A 20,753-nucleotide genomic window follows, 5' to 3' on the forward strand; every position below is an offset into this window, starting at 1 on the left:
GCGCCGACAAATGGGAGCAGACAATTGAGCGCAAGACTTCAGCGCGCCGCAGTATAAGCTTATTTTAAAAGGCTCCAACGGGGGTGTGTGTGGGGGAATCCCCCCACTTTACTTAATAGTGTTCGCGCTGCCGTGTTGGGGAGGTGTGGGGGGTGTAACCCCCCACAATTCTACAGAAAACTTAACTTTTCCCCTAAAAATAGGGAAAAAGTTAAGTTTCCTCTATAATGGGTGGTTACAACCCCCCAAAACCACCCCCAACGGCAGCACCAACACTATTAAGTAAACTGAGGGGGTTCCTTCCCCTCCACTGTCAAAGCCCTTTAAAATAAGCTTATACTGCAGCATGCTGAAGTCTTGCGCTCAATTGTCTGCTCCCATTTGTCGGCGCGCTTATGACTATGAACCTGTATTAAGGGAATGACCAACAGATGACTGCCCCCGCAGATAAGATCCCTTGAAGGACGCCTCAACTTTAGAAAAGCAATAAAAACCATACCTCATACCTAATTCCCCCGACCGATAGATTTCAAAGAAATGCGTATTGATACAAGATCCTCGGTATGTGTCGAGTTAGGATAAAAACTTGTACCTAAAATAGCTTGTATTATAACTATGGCAAATTGTAACCGGTTACCTGTATTAAGTATGCTAACCTGTAACCCGTCCTGAGCTTTTGGGGGTGGACAGGATAGAAAACAAATTAAATAAAAAATAAATATATTGGTTGGGTCAGTATCTAAACGCAGCTTCAAATAAGTTAATCTATGGGGCTGATATTCAGAGCGATTTAGACAGCTGGGTCACTATCTGCCATAGTAACTGTTTTAAATACCAACTAGGGCAGTGTTCTTCAACCACCGGTCCATGGACCGGTGCCGGTCCACAGAAATTTCCTGCCGGTCCACAGGGCCAGTGCGTGCATCAGGCCCAAAGCAGTGTTCTTCAACCGCCGGTCCACGGTGCGATCGATGTGGCGTTATCTTCGAGCCAGCTCCCTCTTCCTCACTGATGCAGTGCACAAAGCCACGGGCAGTGGCTCCTACGCGCGTCCTGCGCCTGAACCGGAAGCCTTTTCTCTGACGCTGCAACATCAGAGGGAAGGCTTCCAGATGAGGCGCGGAACGCGCAAGGAGCCGCTGCCCGCGGCTTTGTGCACTGCATCAGTGAGGAAGAGGGAGCCGGCCTGAAGATAACACCAGGGGGCGGCATAAAATGGCCAGGCGGGAGTAGGCCAGAAGGTAAGGCATAGCATGGAGGGAGGGAGACAACAAAGGTAGGGGGGGAATGATTTTATTTTTGAATTTAGTGATTGAATTATGTCAATTTTGAGAATTTACATCGGCTGTTAGTGTGCTTTGTGTAGTTTAATTTTGTGGTTAACTGTTATGTGTTGTTAAAAAGATTATATTGTGTATCTGTGAAAAATGAATGGAAAAAATAGTGTTACAATTAGTACTATTATGGGGGTGGGGTCTGGGGTGGAGATTGGGTAGAGATGGGCGGGGTCTGGCCCACGACTTAGCCCAGTGTTCTTCAACCGCTAGTCCACGGACCGATGCCGGTCCACAGAATAATTCTTTTATTTCTGCCGGTCCATAGGTGTAAAAAGGTTGAAAAACACTGAACTAGGGAATTCTACATATGGCACCTGGCATTCCCCCTCTTCTACGAACGCATAGTGTGGGCTTTAGTGCCGGCAACGGCGGTAACTTCTCCGACGCCCGTAAAGTAGGTTTATGGTTTGCTTATTTATTTGTATCCTGCCTCTCCCAAAGTGGATCACAATAGATACATACATACTCATCATCGCAACAAAACATGACAACACGTACACAAATTACACACAGTAAAATCAGTTAATAACAATAATATCAGTTAAGTGACCAGCGACCTACATACATCTTAGCAGTCAAACATCAAACAGGCTCCATACTTCATTTGCGTTCAATTCTGGTCTCCTTTTCTCAAGAAAGATCTAGCGGCACTAGAAAAGGTTCAAAAAAGAGTGAACAAGATGGTAAAGGGGATGAAACTCCTCTCGTATGAGAAAAGACTAAAAAAAGTTAGGGCTCTTCTGCTTGGAAACGAGACGGCTGAGGGGAGATATGATTGAAGTCTACAAAATCCTAAGTGGAGTAGAACGGGTACAAGTGGATCGATTTTTCACTCCGTCAAAAATGACAAAGACTAGGGGACACTCGATGAAGTTACAGGGAAATACTTTTAAAACCAATTGGAGGAAATTTTTTTTCACTTAGAGAATAGTTAAGCTCTGGTACGCGTTGCCAGAGGTTGTGGTAAGGTCGGATAGCGTAGCTGGTTTTAAGAAAGGTTTGGACAAGTTCCTGGAGGAAAAGTCCATAGTTTGTTATTTTTATATATATATATATATATCTTTATTAATTTTCCCTCTCTGCCCTGTTGGGCTCACAATCTATCTAATATACCTGTGCTAATGGGGGATTAACCCCCTCTTTTACAAAGGTGTGCTATGCTTTTTATCGCACGCTAAACATGCACTAAATGCTAATGCATGCATGTTATCCTATGGACGCGTTAGCGGTTAGCGCACGCATTGATTCAGTGCGTGCTAAATCTGCACTACAATGCTTAGCATGACTTTGTAAAAGAGGGCCTATGTGACTTACCCAGGGTCACAAGGAGCATGAGGTCAGAAAACATGGACGCTTCATTGCAAGATTAGTATTTTAGCCCGTTACATTAACGGGTGCTAGAATATATGTCTGTCTGTCTTTCTTTATTTCTCTCTCTCTCCCTCCCGCTGTCTTTTTTTCTGTCTGTCTCTCTCCCTGGCCCCATTTGTCTGTCTGTCTTTCTGTGTCTCTCTCTGCCCCTGTGTCTTTCTTCTTTTCTTTCTGTCTCCCTTCCGCCCGCTGTCTGTCTTTCTTTCTATCTATATGTCTCTCTCCCTGCCTCCTATGCAGCAGCATTTCTCTCCCCCCACTTCCCTATGCAGCAGCCACAGCAACATTTCCTCCCCCTCCATTTCCCTGTGCAGCAGCATTTCACCCACCCTACTTCCCTGTGCAACAGCATTTCAATCCTCCTCCCACTTCCCTGTGCAGCAGCCACAGCAGCAGCATTCCCTTCCCCTCCATTTTCCTTCCCCCACACCACTTCCCTATGCAGCAGCAGCGTTTCCCTTACCCACCTTTTCCCTTCCCACGGTCTGGCCGGTTCCCTTAGTCCCCTGCTGCCCTCCTTCCCTTCAGGCGGTCCCAACAAACCTGCTGACTCCAGCAGCGTCTGCAGCACTCTACACACGCTGCTTCGGGGCCTTCTACTGCCCTGATTTACTCTGGCACATCCCTGATGACATCATCTCGTGAGAGGAGCCGACACCATGATCTTGTAGAGAGCAGAGAGTCCAGCGCTGGCGGACCCTATCTTGGAGGACCACCAGGCCAATCGGGTTTTCAGGCTAGCCCTAATGAATATGCATGAGAGAGATTTGCATATAATGGAAGTGACAGGCATGCAATTCTGCTCCATGCATATTCATTAGGGCTATCCTGAAAGCCCGATTGGCCTGGTGGTCCTCCAGGACAGAGTTGGGGACCACTGGTATAGAATACAGCTGAGTGTGCAGCTGGCACTTATGTGCATAGGAGCTAGTTCTGTGGGTGCCCGAGCACCCCCCGATATTGAACAAACTTCTCGACTGTGTCCCAGGAGGGTACTTTCCTTTGGGTTTTAGCACCCCTAATAAATTTTGAAAAGTTGACTCCTTTGCTTAATGGCATAATTGTAATCTTCACACATGTAACTTTTCGATAGTGTGTCTAAGTCTGAATTTGGACATATCCTGCAAACGTCCAAATATTGCAGTGGGGAAGCATCCATTTTTGAATCCGCAAGATGTGCAAATTATTTGGGGGGGAATTTACCTATTTGGATGTCTTGGCCCTTAAGGATGTCTAACTTTCTTAGTTATTTCTGAATGCCAAAACGTCCATGTTCAAAACATCCTAATCCTGACCATTTGGTTGTGGGAGGGGCCAGCACAGTAATGGATTGGCCCATAGACACCATAAGAATATAAGACCATAAGAATAGTCTTACTGGATCAGACCAATGGTCCATCTGGCCCAGTAGCCCATCCTCACAGTGGCCAATCCAGGTCACTAGTAGCAACATTCCATGCTGTCGACCCTAGTAGCTGTCCTCAGGGTGGCCAATTCAGGTCACTATGGGGAGAGTGTGGTACAGTGATTAAAGCTAGAGCCTCAGTACCCTTAGGTTCTAGGTTCAAATCCACACTGCTCCTTGGGACCCTGGGCAAGTCACTTAATCCCCCCATTGCTCCAGGTGCATTAAATAGATTGGAACAGACAGGGGACAATGATTGGGTACCTGAATAAAATTCATGTAAACCATTCTGAGCTCCCCTGGGAGAACAATTTAGAAAAATGAATAAATAAATAAACCGCCAAATAGTACCAGCATTTCATACTACCAATCCAGGGCAAGTAGTGGCTTCCCCCATGTCTATGGACTTTTCCTCTAGGAAATTGTCTAAACCTTTCTTAAACCCAGCTACATTAACCACTCTTATCACAACTTCTGGCAACGTGTTCCAGAGCTTAACCAAAGATGTTGTGGTTAGAATGCCTTATGGGCCTGAGTCTTCCTCTCTATGGCTCACTAGCCCACCTGCAAGGCTACTTAAGACACCTGTGTGCTGCTCTACTAGGCATTCCCATACCAGATGAAGCATGGGGGTGTTTTATCTTGATTCATGCAGTGGTCATCTGGTCAGTTTGGGCACCTTTATGGCACTTCGATGCTTCTGAAACAGGTCTGGCTCTGAACGTCTAAGTTCTGTCCAGGACGTCTTGCAAAACGTTCGCTGCAAAAGTTCAAACGTATCGCTGCAAAAGTTCAAACGTTTCGCTGCAAGACGTTCAAACGTATCGCTGCAAAAGTTCAAACGTATCGCTGCAAAAGTTCAAACGTATCGCTGCAAAAGTTCAAACGTTTCGCTGCAAGAAGTTCAAACGTATCGCTGCAAAAGTTCAAACGTATCGCTGCAAAAGTTCAAACGTATCGCTGCAAGACGTTCAAACGTTTCGCTGCAAGAAGTTCAAACGTATCGCTGCAAAAGTTCAAACGTATCGCTGCAAGACGTTCAAACGTATCGCTGCAAGAAGTTCAAACGTTTCGCTGCAAAAGTTCAAACGTTTCGCTGCAAGACGTTCAAACGTATCGCTGCAAGACGTTCAAGTCTAACCCGCCCTTATGCATGCCCAAATCCCACCCTTAACACGCCTCCACCACCCTCATCTCTAGCTCTGGACGCACAGAGGCTGGGACACCTTGCTAGACGATCATCGGCACTTGAACGTCCTGGTGATTAGGATGTCCAAGTGCCAATTTGGGATGCTTTTTGGACGTTTATATATATATTTTTATTTTAAGCCCCTTAGTCACACAACTGGCATCTACCTTTAGGTGACCTGTTACAGAATGAAGGAGAGAAAGTGCTTTTGAATATTCCAGTCAGCAGCACTTAGCTGGATGGCTTTGGAATATTGTTCACCGCACATTAATGAGCTGAATGCATGCTAATGAACGCACATCCCTATTACCCATGCATCTAACTCACAGGGTCCCTGATGTTTTGCAGATGCCCTCAGTGCATTAGGGGTGTGCAGGGGAAAAAGCTTCATTTCATTTCAATTCAGAATCACGTCTGGATTATTTTTTTTTTTCTTATTTACGCTGTTTTGTTTTATGCATTCGTTCCGTTATTAGCATGCTCTATGCAAGAACAACACACATTAGTGCACGCTATTGGTGGCAAATGAAAGAACCCCAAAATCTCAGGTCCTTTCTTTTTTTTTTTTTTGAATTGTCTTTATTAGCAATTGCAAAGGGAACATACAATTGTTTTGTTTTGAAAATGATACAAATCATCCTAAGACACGTGAATTGCATGTCACGTGATAGTTCAAACAACTGCATACACTCAAGGACAACTACTGCCATCGGAAACAAGGAGAAGTCACTATGAGGCTATTTTCATAAGGAATTTGGCATTTACTTATACAGAAAGTCCCCTCGACCAGTGGCTTAGCGAGGGTGAGAGGCGCCCCTCCCTCACCTTCTCCCGCCGCATGTTTGCTGCTTCCCTTCCCCCGCACCTCTGTAATGTTCCTGGCGTGAGCAACCCCCAATCTGCTGTCGGCTCTTCCTCTGACGTCACTACCTAGGCACAGGGGTCCAGGAAGTGATGTCAGAGGAAGAGCCGATGCTGGAGCGACAGCAGTTTGGGGGTTGCTGCTCACGCCAGGAACATTACACAGGTATGGGGGAAGGGAAGTGCTGCGCATGTGCGGCAGTGTGGGGGGCAGGGAAAGAGCGGGGGAGTGGCGGGGGGGGGGCAGGGAGGAGGCAGGGTGACTGCACCCTTACCAAGACGACGCCTGGGACGAACCACCCTCCCTTTCTGCGCCACTGCCTTCAACATTCCCTCGCTCCCCCAGTGCAGAATAGAGTAAATGCACTGGCTATCCATAAGATACATACGTCTCTGCATGGGAAGAAGAGACAGGGCTATATCAGAAGAAAAGTGTGATCCACCAGGCAAGAAAATATACAGAACATTCTTTGGGGAAGCATCCCTTTGAAACAAAGAAACATAGAATGATGAAGGCAGATAAAGATCATGTGGCCTATCTAATCTGCCTAACCATATCCCTTCCACTCCCTTAGAGATCCAACAAACTGGTCCCTATTGTTGTTTACCCTTCATGTTTTCTTTACTTTTAAATTGTAGTTCTCCCCACTTTCCTATAGTTTCACGTTTGTGATATATTGTTTAGTCCAAGGGTGGGCAACTCCGGTCCTCAAGGGCCGGAATCCAGTCGGGTTTGCAGGATTTCCTCAATGAATATGCATGAGATCTATTTGCATGCACTGCTTTCAACGCATATTCATTAGGGAAATCCTGAAAACCCGACTGGATTCCGGCCCTTGAGGACCAGAGTTGCCCACCCCTGGTTTAGCCGGTAATTATATGTTCAGTGTTTCCCCCTTATTTTAATACAATTTGTAAAACACTTAGAAATCTTGATTTGCGTTTTATCAAAATTTTAATAAACTTGGAAACTTTTTGTCTCCACTGGAAGGCCGTTCCAAGCGTTCACCACCTTTATCGCTGCGAGTAGTTCAAGTCTAACCCACCCTTATGCATATCCAAATCCTACCCTTAATACCCATCTCTAGCTCTGGACGTACAGAGGCTGGAGCACCTCACTAGACGTCCGGAATGGCGGTTTCGATTATTGGCACTTGGATGTCCAAGTGCCAATTTAGGATGCTTTTTGGAAGTTTCTTTTTTTTTTTAAATGATAAGCCCCTTAGTCACACAACTGGCATCTACCTTTAGGAGAGAAAGAGCTTTTGAATATTCCAGTAAGTAGCACTCTTTCCATGAAAGAGTATTTTCTGAGGCTACCTCTCAATCTATCCCCTTTCACCTTCATCCTATGCTCCCTCATTCCAGAGTTTCCTTTCCATTGAAAGAGATTCATCTCATGCCCATTTATGCCACTTAGGTATTTAAACGCCTCTATCATCTCTCTCCTCTCTGGCCTTTCCTCCAAAGTATACATTTTGAGATCTTTAAGACTGTCCCCGTACACCTTACGATGAAGACCACTGACCATTTTAGTAGCCTTCCTCTGGATCAACTCCATCCTGTTTATATCTTTTTGAAGATGCGGTCTCCGGAATTGTGCACAAGCGAGATTGCCGAAGTGCCCATGAACTGATCATTGCCCTCACCCATTTCCCTGCTCATCAGTTCTAAACTAGCTTTGCCACTGATTTTCTATGTCATCTACGCCTTCTTCAGCAAAAACTATTGTTATAAGTACAAAAAAGAGATGGAAATTATTCTTCTAATCTCAGCTCTGTCAATCATTGTCAAATCACTTTATCTCCCTATACCTAACAGTAACTGACTAATAATAATAATAATATTGATAATAATGTTATTATTTTCGTGTCCACCAAAAGCTAGCATTCAGCGTGGGTACAAATATATGCCGTTGTACATTCATTCATTCCGTTTTCTAAGCTGTTCTCCCATAGGGAGCTCAGAATGGTTTATATGAATGTATTCAGGTCCTCAAGCATTTTTCCATCTGTCCTGTCCACTCACAATACCTTACAAAAGGTCAGGCAGTCTCCCTTAACTCTGTTAAGTCACCCATCCTAAGTCACATATAAGTTAAGAGCATAAGAACAGCCATCATGGGTCAGACCAATCTTCTGTTTCCAACAATGGCCAATCCACACTCCCTGGCAGAAACCCAAATAGTAACAACATTCTATGCCACCAATCCAGGGCAAACAGTGGCTTCCCCTTTGTTTGTTTCTCTAGCAGACTATGGACTTTTCCTTCAGGAACTTATCCAAACCTTTCTTAAATGTAGCTATGTCAACCACTGCAACCACCTCCTCCTGGCAATTATTCTCCCTATAGGGGAAGAGTGTGGCGCGGTGGTTAAAGCTACAGCCTCAGCACCCTGAGGTTGTGGGTTCAAACCCACGCTGCTCCTTGTGACCCTGTGCAAGTCACTTAATCTCCCCCCCCCCCCCATTGCCCCAGGTACGTTAAATAGATTGTGAGCCCGCTGGGACAGAGAGGGAAAACTGCTTGAGTACCTGAATAAATGCATGTAAACCGTTTTGAGCTCCCCTGGGAGTACGATATAAATAAATATTTGTTTTAAAAGTATTCCCATGACTCCAACACCTACAACTCTTTTGGGGATTTATACGATAGCTTCTCCCAAACCCAAAGGATTGTCTGCATTAGTGGCTAGAGCGGTCTTAATGGAGAAGAAGGCCATTTTATCCAACTGGTTATCTAATGACCCGCCGACTTACAGTCAGTGGCGGTCTCTGATGATCGTCCAAGCCTCTTTGGAGCGTCGGCAGTTTGGGGTTCTGGACACTATGGAAGGACGTCGTTTCTGCTCAATTTGGGAACGTTTCTGGATGGATCTCACCCCACATGCTCGCTGCAGATTATTGAACATTTGCAGCTAAATATTTTCTTTTATTGTTTTGATGGGGAGGGGGCGGCGGGATATATCTGGTGCGTATGTGAAAGAAAACTGTTTGTATTTTGTTTGGCATATTGTATTGCACTTTTTCATTCAATAAATACATTTAAACATAAAAGTATTCCCAAATAATTTCACTGAGCGCCCCCTGGTTCGTGTACTTTTGTGTAGACCTCAGTCATAACCCCCCCCCCCAACTTTTCCAACCTAAGTCTTTCCTTGATTCTCAAGTACTATATTTGAAAGTGTTTTAGAGTTCTTTTGAAGGTTCATAGACAACAACGCGGAAGACAAAGGCGCGCGCCGACAACTGAGCGCAAGACGGAGGCGCGCGCCGAAGAAAATTAGTGTTTTTAGGGGCTCCGATGGGGGGTTTTGTTGGGGAGCACCCCCAGTTTAGTTAATACAAATCGCGCCGGCGTTGTGGGGGGTTGTAACTCCCCACATTTTACTGTAAACTTAACTTTTTCCCTAAAAACAGGGAAAAAGTGAAGTTTTCAGTAAAATTTGGGGGTTACAACCCCCCAAACCCCCCACAACGCGGCGCGATCTGTATTAAGTAAAGTGGTGGGGTTCCCCCCACGCTCCCCCCCCGTCGGTGCCCTAAAAACAGTAATTATCTTCGGCGCGCGCCTCCGCGCTGCGCTCAATTGTCTGCTCGCGCCTTTGTCCTGGCGCGCTTTTGACCTGACACCCTTTTGAATAGATGTTATTATAGAAACACAAATTATTCATATTGTTGGCATTATTATAAATTATTTTTGGTCTGGCTCACCTTCCTCTCTTATCTGAACTCTCCTTCCTCCCCAACGCATAGAAGGCACCTTGGGCCTACATCCACAGCCATCGTGAGGTTTTTTTTTTCCTCATCTAGGCTTCTCACTCTAATGCCATCACTGTAAAACGTAACCTCATCGGGAAGCTCTTCCGTATCCCACCTGTGGGGTGTCCCTGCAGAGCGATGGCTGGGGATGCTCTTTCCCTCCAAGGCTTGTGAAAGCTGTTTCCGTAGCGTTCTTAGCCCCCCGTCAGTCTGAATTCGAGCTCTGGGAGACTTTTATTCATTTTGCCAGAAAGATGGATTCCAAGCAAATTTGCAGAAGACGGCCTTGGTCTTTAAATTGGAGAGGAACTAGGAAAACACTATCTTTGGGCATCAGATGTTCTTGCTGGACATGGCCCACCATTTCAGCTTCCTTACCTAGCAGCGTAAGCGAGGATATGGTGAGATATGATAGTGAAAACCCATATCCTTTGTGGTGCACCACAGTCAGTTAATAAGTCAGGACTTTTGGCACCGTTCACACAGAGTCAAACAATTGCTTGTACGTTTCTTTCTTTTTCTCCCCAATTTTCACAGGCTATCAGTCTAAGAATAGAATTATGGGCTTCCTTCTGCCAGTGTTGCCGGGCCTGATAAAGCGAAATCCATTGACGAAAGCAACGGCTTGTTAAGAGAGCAAGTGCAATAAATTTCAGAAGGGAAAAAAGGGAAAACGACAATTTTGGACATTTCTAATGAGCAGTCTGGGTAAACAAGGTTGAGTAATATCGGCAAGAACAATTCAGACAAGGCAATGATTATTTTTTTTGCTCCTTTTTTGATAAAGTATTTTGATATGTACTCAGTTGAGCGAAACAAAAGGGAAGCAAAATTCTGCCTGGCTCTTTGGAAGCATGGATGTCCATTTCTTTGTCTCTTATCGGACGCTTCCGAGGGGTGGTGAGTGAGCAGACCTTAACATGCTGGTCCACCATGGGTTCGTCTCCCTAGCTCCTTCTTCGGTAAACTAACACGCCTGCGTTAGAGGCATAGTATGCCTGAAATATTTGAGGGGGAGAGGGAGAATGGACAGGGACAACATATTGGTGGTGAGAGGAGTAGACGTGGATGATTTCAGGGTGAGCGCTGTGCCCTATTCAGCCACTCAAACTATGTCTAGAGCAGGGGCGTCACAGTCCCTCCTCGAGGGCCGCAATCAAGTCGGGTTTTCAGGATTTCCTCAATGAATATGCATGAGATCTATTAGTATACAATGAAAGTAGGGCATGCAAATAGATCTCATGCATATTCATTGGGGAAATCCTGAAAACCCGACTGGATTGCGGCCCTCGAGGAGGGACTTTGACACCCCTGCTCTAGCATCCTTACAGAGAAGGGTCAACTGGCTTATCTCAGGAGGGACAATCTCTCATTTTGCTTTGCCAAATGGCCATTAAAACCCCCCCTCCAATAATTAATCTAATAATACATTTTGAAGAAGTTACCCGACTTGTTATCTCCCTGAGAGCGTAATGCTTATTATTATTTGTGAAAATGGTCCAACCCTTGATATATGAATCAACTTTTAAAGTCTGATTTTCTCTCGTTTTAGGTTTTCCTTTGCTCTATTGCTTTTTTTTTTGGGGGGGGGGTCGTTTAATTAAGGACCCCTTAATTTTTTTCTGCTCTGCTGATTACACTTGTGTTTATTGCTCGTCTCAAATAACTTAGCCGCTAGGTTTTGTTTTCACTCTGGCTCCTATCTACTATGGCTTAGGCTCTTTTACTAAAGATTAGCTCATGATCCCTCCCCCACCTTTAAAAAAAAAAAAAAGCGTAGCATGATTTTTGGTGCCGTCCGCGGAGGTAGCAGCCCCGACACTCATAAGAATTCTATGAGCTCGGAACTGTTACCGCCACGGCCGGCACTAAAAAACCACGCTATGGTTTTGTACAAAGGGGGAGGAGGGTTATCTGCTGCATTATTATTTATTGATATATCATCTTTACCAATTAAGGACCAAAGCTGAATATAATTACTAAAAACAAACCACAGAAAGGAAAGCCAATATCAGAAGAAAAGTGTCAGAGAGATAACACACATAAAATCATTGAACCTTAAAAAAAAAAAGTCACTAAAAACAAAAGGGTTCCTTTTACGAAGCCGCGTTAGCGACTTTATCGCACGGGACTTTTCATCACGCGCTATCCCCCGCGCTAGCCGAAAAACTACCGCCTGCTCAAGAGGAAGTGGTAGCAGCTTATGCGGCTTCGTAAAAGGAGCCCTCAATCTTTAAAAAAAAAAAAAAAAAGTCACTAAAAACAAAAAGGTTCCTTTTACGAAATGGCGGTAGAGGTTTTTTGCTGCTGCTGGGGAGGTAAATGCGGGAAGGGGTAAAACGCGGACCTCACGGACCTTACGGACCTCGCGGATCTAAAACCGCACGTCCTCAAAAATCCGAGGTCCGTGCATTGACAAGTCCGCCTTCGCTTTCCCTGCAGCTCAGCTCAGGCCCCCAGCTCCCTCGCGGACCTCACGGATCTGAACTACATGTCACATCCTTAAAAATCCGAGGTCCGCGCCACTTTTAGTCTCTGGCTCTGACAAAGCTCTAAGACAATTTAACTCTGATGGAGGGAAGGAGTAAAACACGGACCTCGCGGATCTAAACCCGTACGGCCTTAAAAATCCGAGGACCATGCATTGACAAGTCCGCCTTCGCTTTCCCTGCAGCTCAGCTCAGGCCCCCGGCTCCCTCGCGGACCTCACGGATCTGAACTACATGTCACATCCTTAAAAATCCAAGGTCCACGCCACTTTTAGTCTCTGGCTCTGTCAGAGCTCTAGGACAATTTAACTCTGACGGAGGGAAGGGGTAAAACGCGGACCTGACGGACCTCGCGGATCTAAACCCGTACGGCCTTAAAAATCCGAGGACCGTGCATTGACAAGTCCGCCTTCGCTTTCCCTGCAGCTCAGCTCAGGCCCCCGGCTCCCTCGCGGACCTCACGGATCTGAACTGCACGTCGCATCCTTAAAAATCCGAGGTCCGCGCCACTTTTAGTCTCTAGCTCTGACAGAGCTCTAGGACAATTTAACTCTGACGAGGGAAGGGGTAAAACGCGGACCTGACGGACCTCGCGGATCTAAACCCGTACGGCCTTAAAAATCTGAGGTCCTTGTCCGTGGCGCTTGTAGTTTCTGTCGCTGACAGACCTTGATGAGATTTTTGCACTGACGGATCCATCTCAGCATAGGGAGGGAAAAGTGTTAGGATCCGTCAGCGCTAAAAATCTCTTCCAGGTCTGTCAGAGCCAGAGACTCTGACGGATCCGTCTCAGCATAGGGAGGGAAAAGTGGGGAAGGGGTAAAACACGGACCTTAATGACCTCGCGGATCTAAAACCGCACGCCCTTAAAAATCCAAGGTCCGCGCCACTTTTAGTCTCTGGCTCTGACAGAGCTCTATGACAATTTAACTCTGACGGATCCTAGCATAGGGAGGGAAAAGCATTAGGATCCATGCTCTGATACTCGGGGATTCTATGAGCATCAGAGCATTTACCTTGCCAGCCCTGTGGTAAAAAAAAACCCCAAAAACCTCTACTGCCGTTTAGTAAAACCCAGCGAAACAGAATTAACATCTCAATCTGTCCCTCAACCAGGTTTATTCAGTTGGGAGAAAAAGTGTGCTTTTAATAGAGCCCTAACCTTTAGTATAAGAATGTAATAAGCAACGTGGTAGAAAGATAAGCCTAGGAAATAGGGCCTCTGTGTTTAGTTCTAACCCCTCCCCCCACTTACCGCGATAGCGGATTTTAGCGCAGGCCGGCGAGTTGAGCGTTCTGCGCTGCTCCCGACGCTCATAGGAACATTGTTATCTTGAATTCTTGTCATGGCATTTGTCTTACTGTGTTTTTTAAAGTTTTATTTTAGTGGATCTTATTATGGTGTTATTGTCGTCAGTCGGCCACACAATCTTTGGGGGAAGCAGGTGATAAAAATCCATGCGATCTGATTAGATTCATTTCCCTATTTCGCGTTTTCCAAACTATCGGGGCGCGCTCAGCTCCAGAAGAGCCGCGCTAAACTAACATTTCCTACAGGCCTTCCTGGAGCTAAACACTGTAAGTAAATAGCCCCCCCCCCCCCGGGAAAACAGGAGAGAGATCACAATGCGAGAAGAAGATCCTTTTGGTCCCTCTGCTTATAGGAAAAAAACTAGCAGCTGGTTGGCGCGATCGGAGCTGAGCGATGCGAAAGGAATGCGCGAATCCGGCGATTCAGCCTAGCAGAACCGTCTTCCGAGACCAGTTAAGCCCGGCCTAAAAAAAAACAAAAAGATCCCCGAATTCTGATCAGCTCCGTGGGGTACCATTTTCAGAAGTGCCTGGGGGAGGGGGGGGGGGGGAAACAGGGCTCTGGCCGCGATGCTGAATAACGCCAGTGACTAACGCGCAGCGCTCAGATCTACCAGCCCGATGACTGATCATTTAAGTCGGTCATCCCGATTACACGGGTTGAAGCAGACTAGCAAATGTTTTTGTGATGAAGGGGTCAGCTGCGTGCCAGTGCCCTGGGGGGTGGGGGGGGGGTTTAATTCCGAGAAGCGAGACATGCTTTCCGCGCTTACTTATCTAAGCAAGCCGGTGACTAATTGCATCTGCTGCTCTTCGCAAGTCCCCAGCACAGAGGAAACGTCCTTTTCGCGCTGCTGGCCATTACACTTTATCAGTTTTGCTCGCTTCAGAGGCAGCTGCCCTCACGGTTCTGCTAAAGAAGCCCAGTGGACTCCCCTGGCCCGCCCTGAATCCTGCAAAGTTATTTGGCTTCTGCAAACACCTCTCTGCGTTCCAAACCCGCGCCGGGCTTTGCTGCCATAAGGATGGGGGGGTGAACCACAAAGACAGCATCCCACCTGAATAGAAAGTTCTCCTAGGACAAGCAGGATGAGTCAGCCACATATGGGTGTTGTCCCAACAGCTCCCAATTTGAGGAAACTAAAGTGGCTGACTATCCTGCTGTCCACGGAGAACCTACGTTACAGGTAAGTAACTACACTGTCTGCATCTGTTCTTAGCTCTGCATGTACCGTTTGCAGACCCTGCTAAGGGGCAGCCCTTAATTATCTCCACTAATTTCACCCAGCTTGGACTCATATGAATATGCACCAACCGCCTCAGCAGCTGAATTAACATTGGAGAGGTGGGGGGGGGGAGGGGGAAGTAGCAGTGAAATCCATTCTGAACAGTTAGATATCCTGAGAGAGACCTCAGTCAGGTTAAGCAAGCAGAAGTTCATTAAACTGCAAGGCGTGGTAAGGAGCATGCTCTGTCTAAAAACATGATGGAGCAAAGCAAAGACACCCAAAATCCCCCTCAGTTGGACTTACCTCTCATGAAGCACTGTGGGTACGAAGGAAATGACTCAAAAAAGCTGTTGGAGGCCATTATTTCCTCTTTAAAGTGCCCTCAGTCTTTCGAGCTGGTGGGGGAAATGTATGTTCTCTTTCACCTTGGGAAAGCAAAAAAAAACAAAAACAAAAAAAACAAAACCAAAAATAAACCCAAGAGTTGTCATTCTCTGAGCATGCATCCCGGGCATCACTCTCCCTCTCTCTAAGTTCATTTACCCAGCAGCTCTATGATAATGCACTTTAGAGAGAAGAAGAAGAAGAAAAAAAAAAAAATACAACACTCAAATAGTCAAATATAGTGGATTGGTTGTGGTTTTCATGATGCTTACCACTCTATGAAACTCTGTGGTTTACAGTCAAAATGATTCGCCCTCTTTGCTGACCAATATCCCCGACCCAGTCTTGTGTGACTGCTTCTGCACACAACTTGTGGTTCTGTGGTTGTTGATGAGGCCCAAAGAAGTGCTTCATGCAACCCAAATTACAAATTTGACTGTTCCCCTTTCCGCAGGCTGTCTTAATTGGTTCTAGCCAATCACATGACCCGCATGATGCCAACTTTTTTTTTTTTTTTTCCTTCTTCTCTCAACATTCTGAGCAATGCCCTTCCCACCCCACCTGCCCTCCCCTCGGCTGAGTAAGAAAATAACAGAGCCCTGTACAGTGTGCAAGAGCAAAACTACTGACTCACACAGCCCCTTATTATGCAAATGGGCTTTGCTGATTTTAGTCCAAACTCGGGCTTCTGTTGTTGTTTGTGGTTTTTTTTGGAACCACTGATTACTCTGAGATAAAGATTTCCCTGCCCGCTTATTCAACAGTCATTCAAATTTGGGTGTAAGTTTCCCGCTTGCACAGGATGCCCTATGACAGAAATTACAGGGCCAGGGTATCAGCATAGCTCAGTGGATGCAAAAAAAGAAAAACGTAAAAAAACAGAAGTGAAAGGGGAGACACCGGAGTGTTCTGCATGCCGAAACCGTGCCCGCATTATCTCGGTGAATAGGAAAGAAAAGGCCCTCCTTTGAAGGCTGTAGCAAAGGTAGGGATAATTGTGGATGGCTTTAGCCCTTAACCTACAAATTCTACAAAATACTATTCCTTCCAATACAGGAAATAAAACAGGCCCGTTGTCACACCAGGAGTGTTCTGATGAACGAACTAAAGAAGAAAGACAGGACCGACCGCTGTAGATTAATGCAATGAATATATTCTCCCCCTCCCTCCACTTTAAGAGTTTATTACTCGATGCACAGAGCATTTGTACCTGTGGATATATTATCTGGTCACAACGAAACCCTGGAGGAATACATCACTCAAATGATATATGTTCCTTGTTTTATGTTTCTTGTGATGCTATCAGCATACAGGAGAAGGGTTTTACATATGTTGAGGGCAAAGTGGACCTATATTTCCAAGCGCTTTATTCCTGAAGTGTATGTCAAAACTTTCAAGCATCTAGAAGGACGACGTTCGAAAATTATTCATTTCCCTCTAAAACACGATCACATCACCGCCGCATACCCAGACACACACCGGCAACCTATGCAAGCACCGCCCCCTCCTACCTGAATGATTGCCAAAACCCGAACAAATCAACCTGGCCAAAGAGGACTTACCCCCACCCCCAATCCAAGGCCCACAGTGCAAGAAGATGTACGACAGCCTACCAGCAACGCAAGCAGCGAAGCTAGATCACCACCTCTCCGACGCACTGATAACGACTGATTACGAAATGTTCTGAATGGAAATTAAAACCCTGCTATTCAGAAAATTTATCAAGACAAACTACTACCTCACCTTAATTATTCCCAATCTTGTAAATTTACCAGCTAAGACTCAATCATGTAATTAGTACTAGAGAATGACACTGTTCCCGTCCCCGCGGATAACCGCGGGAAACCATCTTCATGTCATTCTTTAAGGAGAGAGGGAAGAATCGGAGTATAATTGGGCACAACCACTGACCCGCAAGCTTTGCTTTGAAGAATGCTGGTGTAGAAGGACTGAGGTTGAAACAGACACTACAGAATGACAGTCTCTGGTATCCAGAGCAGATATTGTGATGTCATAATGCCTCATTCCACCAGTGCCTAAGAGCCAATCACATCAGTGATATCACAATGGCTTCATTATCCTTGGCTCACATAAGAATGAGAGTATGAATGGCCACAGCCACTGACCCTCAAGCTTTGCTTTGAAGAATGCTGGTGTAGAAGGACAGAGGATGAAATAGACACTAGAAAATGACATGGGTTTATTTCCCGCGGTTATCCGCGGGGACGGGAACGGTGATGAATTTTGTCACCGTGTCATTCTCTAATTAGTACCCTATCCAGTAATTCTCCTGGAAATGTCCAGTTCTCTCTTGGCGGAATAGAAGTCACTAAAGCATGTTATCTTGCTACAGGTTTGATTTCCATTTTCAAAATTATGAGAACCCGTCCATGTCTAGATGCCTGGAGACCAATATTCAAAGAATTTATGCTTCCAACTTTGAGAGTTACACTGTACTGAAAAATTAGCCTCTTTGAAAATGTACCAGGGCTCACAATTTACTCACTATTTCACTAAACTCTTAAACTTAGGCAGGGCCAAGCGTATTGGACTTAGTGCTTACAAACGGGGAAAGTGTTTCTGATGTTACAGTGGGTGATCAAAAAGGGGAAAGGGGGCAATGTCTGGAAGCTGTATGTACCAAGGCCCAAAGTATGGGAAGCAAGGCTCTGAATCTAGAGGCTGAGTTGGATTTAGTGGCGATCACAGAGATGTGGTGCACGGAGAACCGTGACTGGGATATAGTTATACCGGGATCTAACCTGTTCAGGAAAAACACGGTAGGAAGAAAAAGTGGGTAAGTAGCGTTATATGTTAAAGATCCTATTAAAGCCACACAATTGCAGGATTTGCAGGCTAAGGAAGAAGTACTGAGTCAGCCTGGAAAGAGGGAATGGAAAATGTATTTACACTGGTGTGATATAAAGGCCTCTTTCACAGACAGAAGAAGTGGACAGAGATTTAATAGTAGGCATTTAAAGGGGAAGTATTACTAATAGGTGATTTTAACATGCAAGATGTTGATTTGGGGTATCCTTATTGCAGGGTCTTCTAGAAGTAGGGAGATCCTGGATTCTCTACAAGGAGAACTGTTCCAGCAGTTGGTAATGGAACCCATGCGGGATGGGGCCATTTTGGACAGTGTTTACAAATTCGGAAAGTGTTTCTGATGTTACAGTGGGTGATCATCTGGCATCCAGTGATCACTATATGGTACGGTTTAATATCAAGATGGGTATAGAGAGGGCTCATTCAAAAGCAAAGTAAAAAGCTTTGTTCGGGTTGGGGATCACGTAAAGGAATTGTCTGGATGGGAACGTCTGGAAGAAGTAGGAAAGCAGTGGGCAAAACTGAAAGGAGCTATTGTAAGGGCAACAAACCATTTTGTAAGGAAAGCAAGTAAAAGAGGAAAAGAAGGCCACTTTGGTTCTCAAAAGCAGTAGCTGAAAAGGTAATGAAAAAAGAGGTTAGCTCTCATAAACTACAAAAGATTGCAGAAAGAAGAAGACAGATGAAAATATCTGGAAAAGTTAGGAGAAGCTGGTTGAGTAGTCAGGAAAGCAAAGATACAAACAAAAGGATAAAATAGCTGACATGGTAAAATGGGGGGAGGGGAGGGGGTAGAAGACATTTTTTAGATATACAGTGGTGCCTCACACAACGAACTTAATTTGTTCCAGGAGCAAGTTTGTTATGCGAAAAGTTCGTTATGTGAAACGCGTTAAGCGCAGTGACTAACGACTGCCTGCAGTGCCTGCGCGGAAGGATGCAATACATCGGCAGCGATCGTGGAAGCTCGGGCGACTTCGTTGTGTGAAACGAAGTTCGTTGTATGAATCATGACATGAAGTTCGTTGTGTGCAGCGTTCGCTGTGCGAGGCGTTCTTTATGCGAGGCACCACTGTATTAGAAATAGGAAGAAGTGCAAAAATGGCATTGTGAGACTCAAAGGTGAAAGGGAGAAATATGTAGCAGCTGATAAAGATAAGGCTGAATTGCTTAACAAATATTTCTGTTTTGTGTTCACAGCTGAAGTGCTGGGAGCAGGACCACAGCAGAAAAACACAAATAGTGATAGAGGTGTGATAGACCCTGATTGATTTTCAGAGGACTGTGTTTGTGAGGAGCTAGCTAAATTAAACATAGAAACATGTCGGCAGATAAAGGGCAAATGGCCCATCTAGTCTATCCATCCACAATAACCATTATCTCTTTCTCTCCCACATGCCTATCCCAGGCCCTTTTGAATCCAGACACCGTCTCTGTCTCCACCACCTCTTCTGGGAGACTGTTCCACGCATCTACCACCCTTTCTGTAAAAAAGTATTTCCTCAGATTACTCCGAAGCCTATCACCTCTTAACTTCATCCAGTTGGGACTAAAGAGGACTGCGAAGATTTCCAAAGGGACCTGAACAAACTAGGAGAGTGGGCGACGAGATGACAGATGAAGTTCAATGTAGATAACTGTAAAGTCTTGCATGTAGGACACAGAAACCCGAGGTACAGCTATACGATGGGAGGGCTGGTAATGGGTGAAAGTATCCAAGAAAAGGACTTGGGGGACAATAGAATGCTAGGTATTATCAAGAAAGGTATTACAACCAGAATGAAAGAAGTTATCCTGCCGTTGTATCGGGCGATGGCGTGCCTGCATCTGGAGTACTGCGTCCAATATTGGTCGCTGTACCTTAAGAAGGATACTTGAGAGGGTTCAGAAAAGAGCGACACGATTGATAAAGGGTATGGAAAACCTTTCATGTGCTGAAAGATTAGAGAAACTGGGCCTCTTTTCCCTAGAAAAGCAGAGACTTAGAGGGGACATGATAGAGACTTACAAGATCATGAAGGGCATAGAGAAAGTGGAGAGGGACAGATTCTTCAAATTTTCGAAAACTACAAAAAACAAGAGGGCATTCGGAAAAGTTAAGAGGGAACAGATTCAGGACCAATGCTAGGAAGTTCTTTACCCAGAGGGTGGTGGACATCTGGAATGCGCTTCCAGAGGGTGTGATAGGACAGAGTACGGTATTGGGGTTCAAGAAGGGATTAGACAATTTCCTGAAGGAAAAGGGGATAGAAGGGTTACTATACAGGTCCTGGACCTGATGGGCCGCCACGTGAGCGGACTGCTGGGCATGATGGACCTCTGGTCTGACCCAGCTGAGGCACTGCTTATGTTCTTATCCTATGCTCTCTCATTGCAGAGTTCCCTTTCAAATGAAAGAGACTCGACACATGCACATTTATATTACATAGATATTTAAAAGATAAAAGTAGAGTTAGGTTAGGAAGAGTATAGATAGAAGAAAAAGGGGGATTATAGGGCTAAGTCAAGGAACACCTGACAGGTCATAGACCTGATTGGCCGCCGTGGGTGCGGGCTGCTGGGTGCGATGGACCTCTGTTCTGACCCA

Source organism: Geotrypetes seraphini, chromosome 6 (genome assembly GCF_902459505.1).
Source record: "Geotrypetes seraphini chromosome 6, aGeoSer1.1, whole genome shotgun sequence".
In the NCBI taxonomy this organism is placed as follows: domain Eukaryota; kingdom Metazoa; phylum Chordata; class Amphibia; order Gymnophiona; family Dermophiidae; genus Geotrypetes; species Geotrypetes seraphini.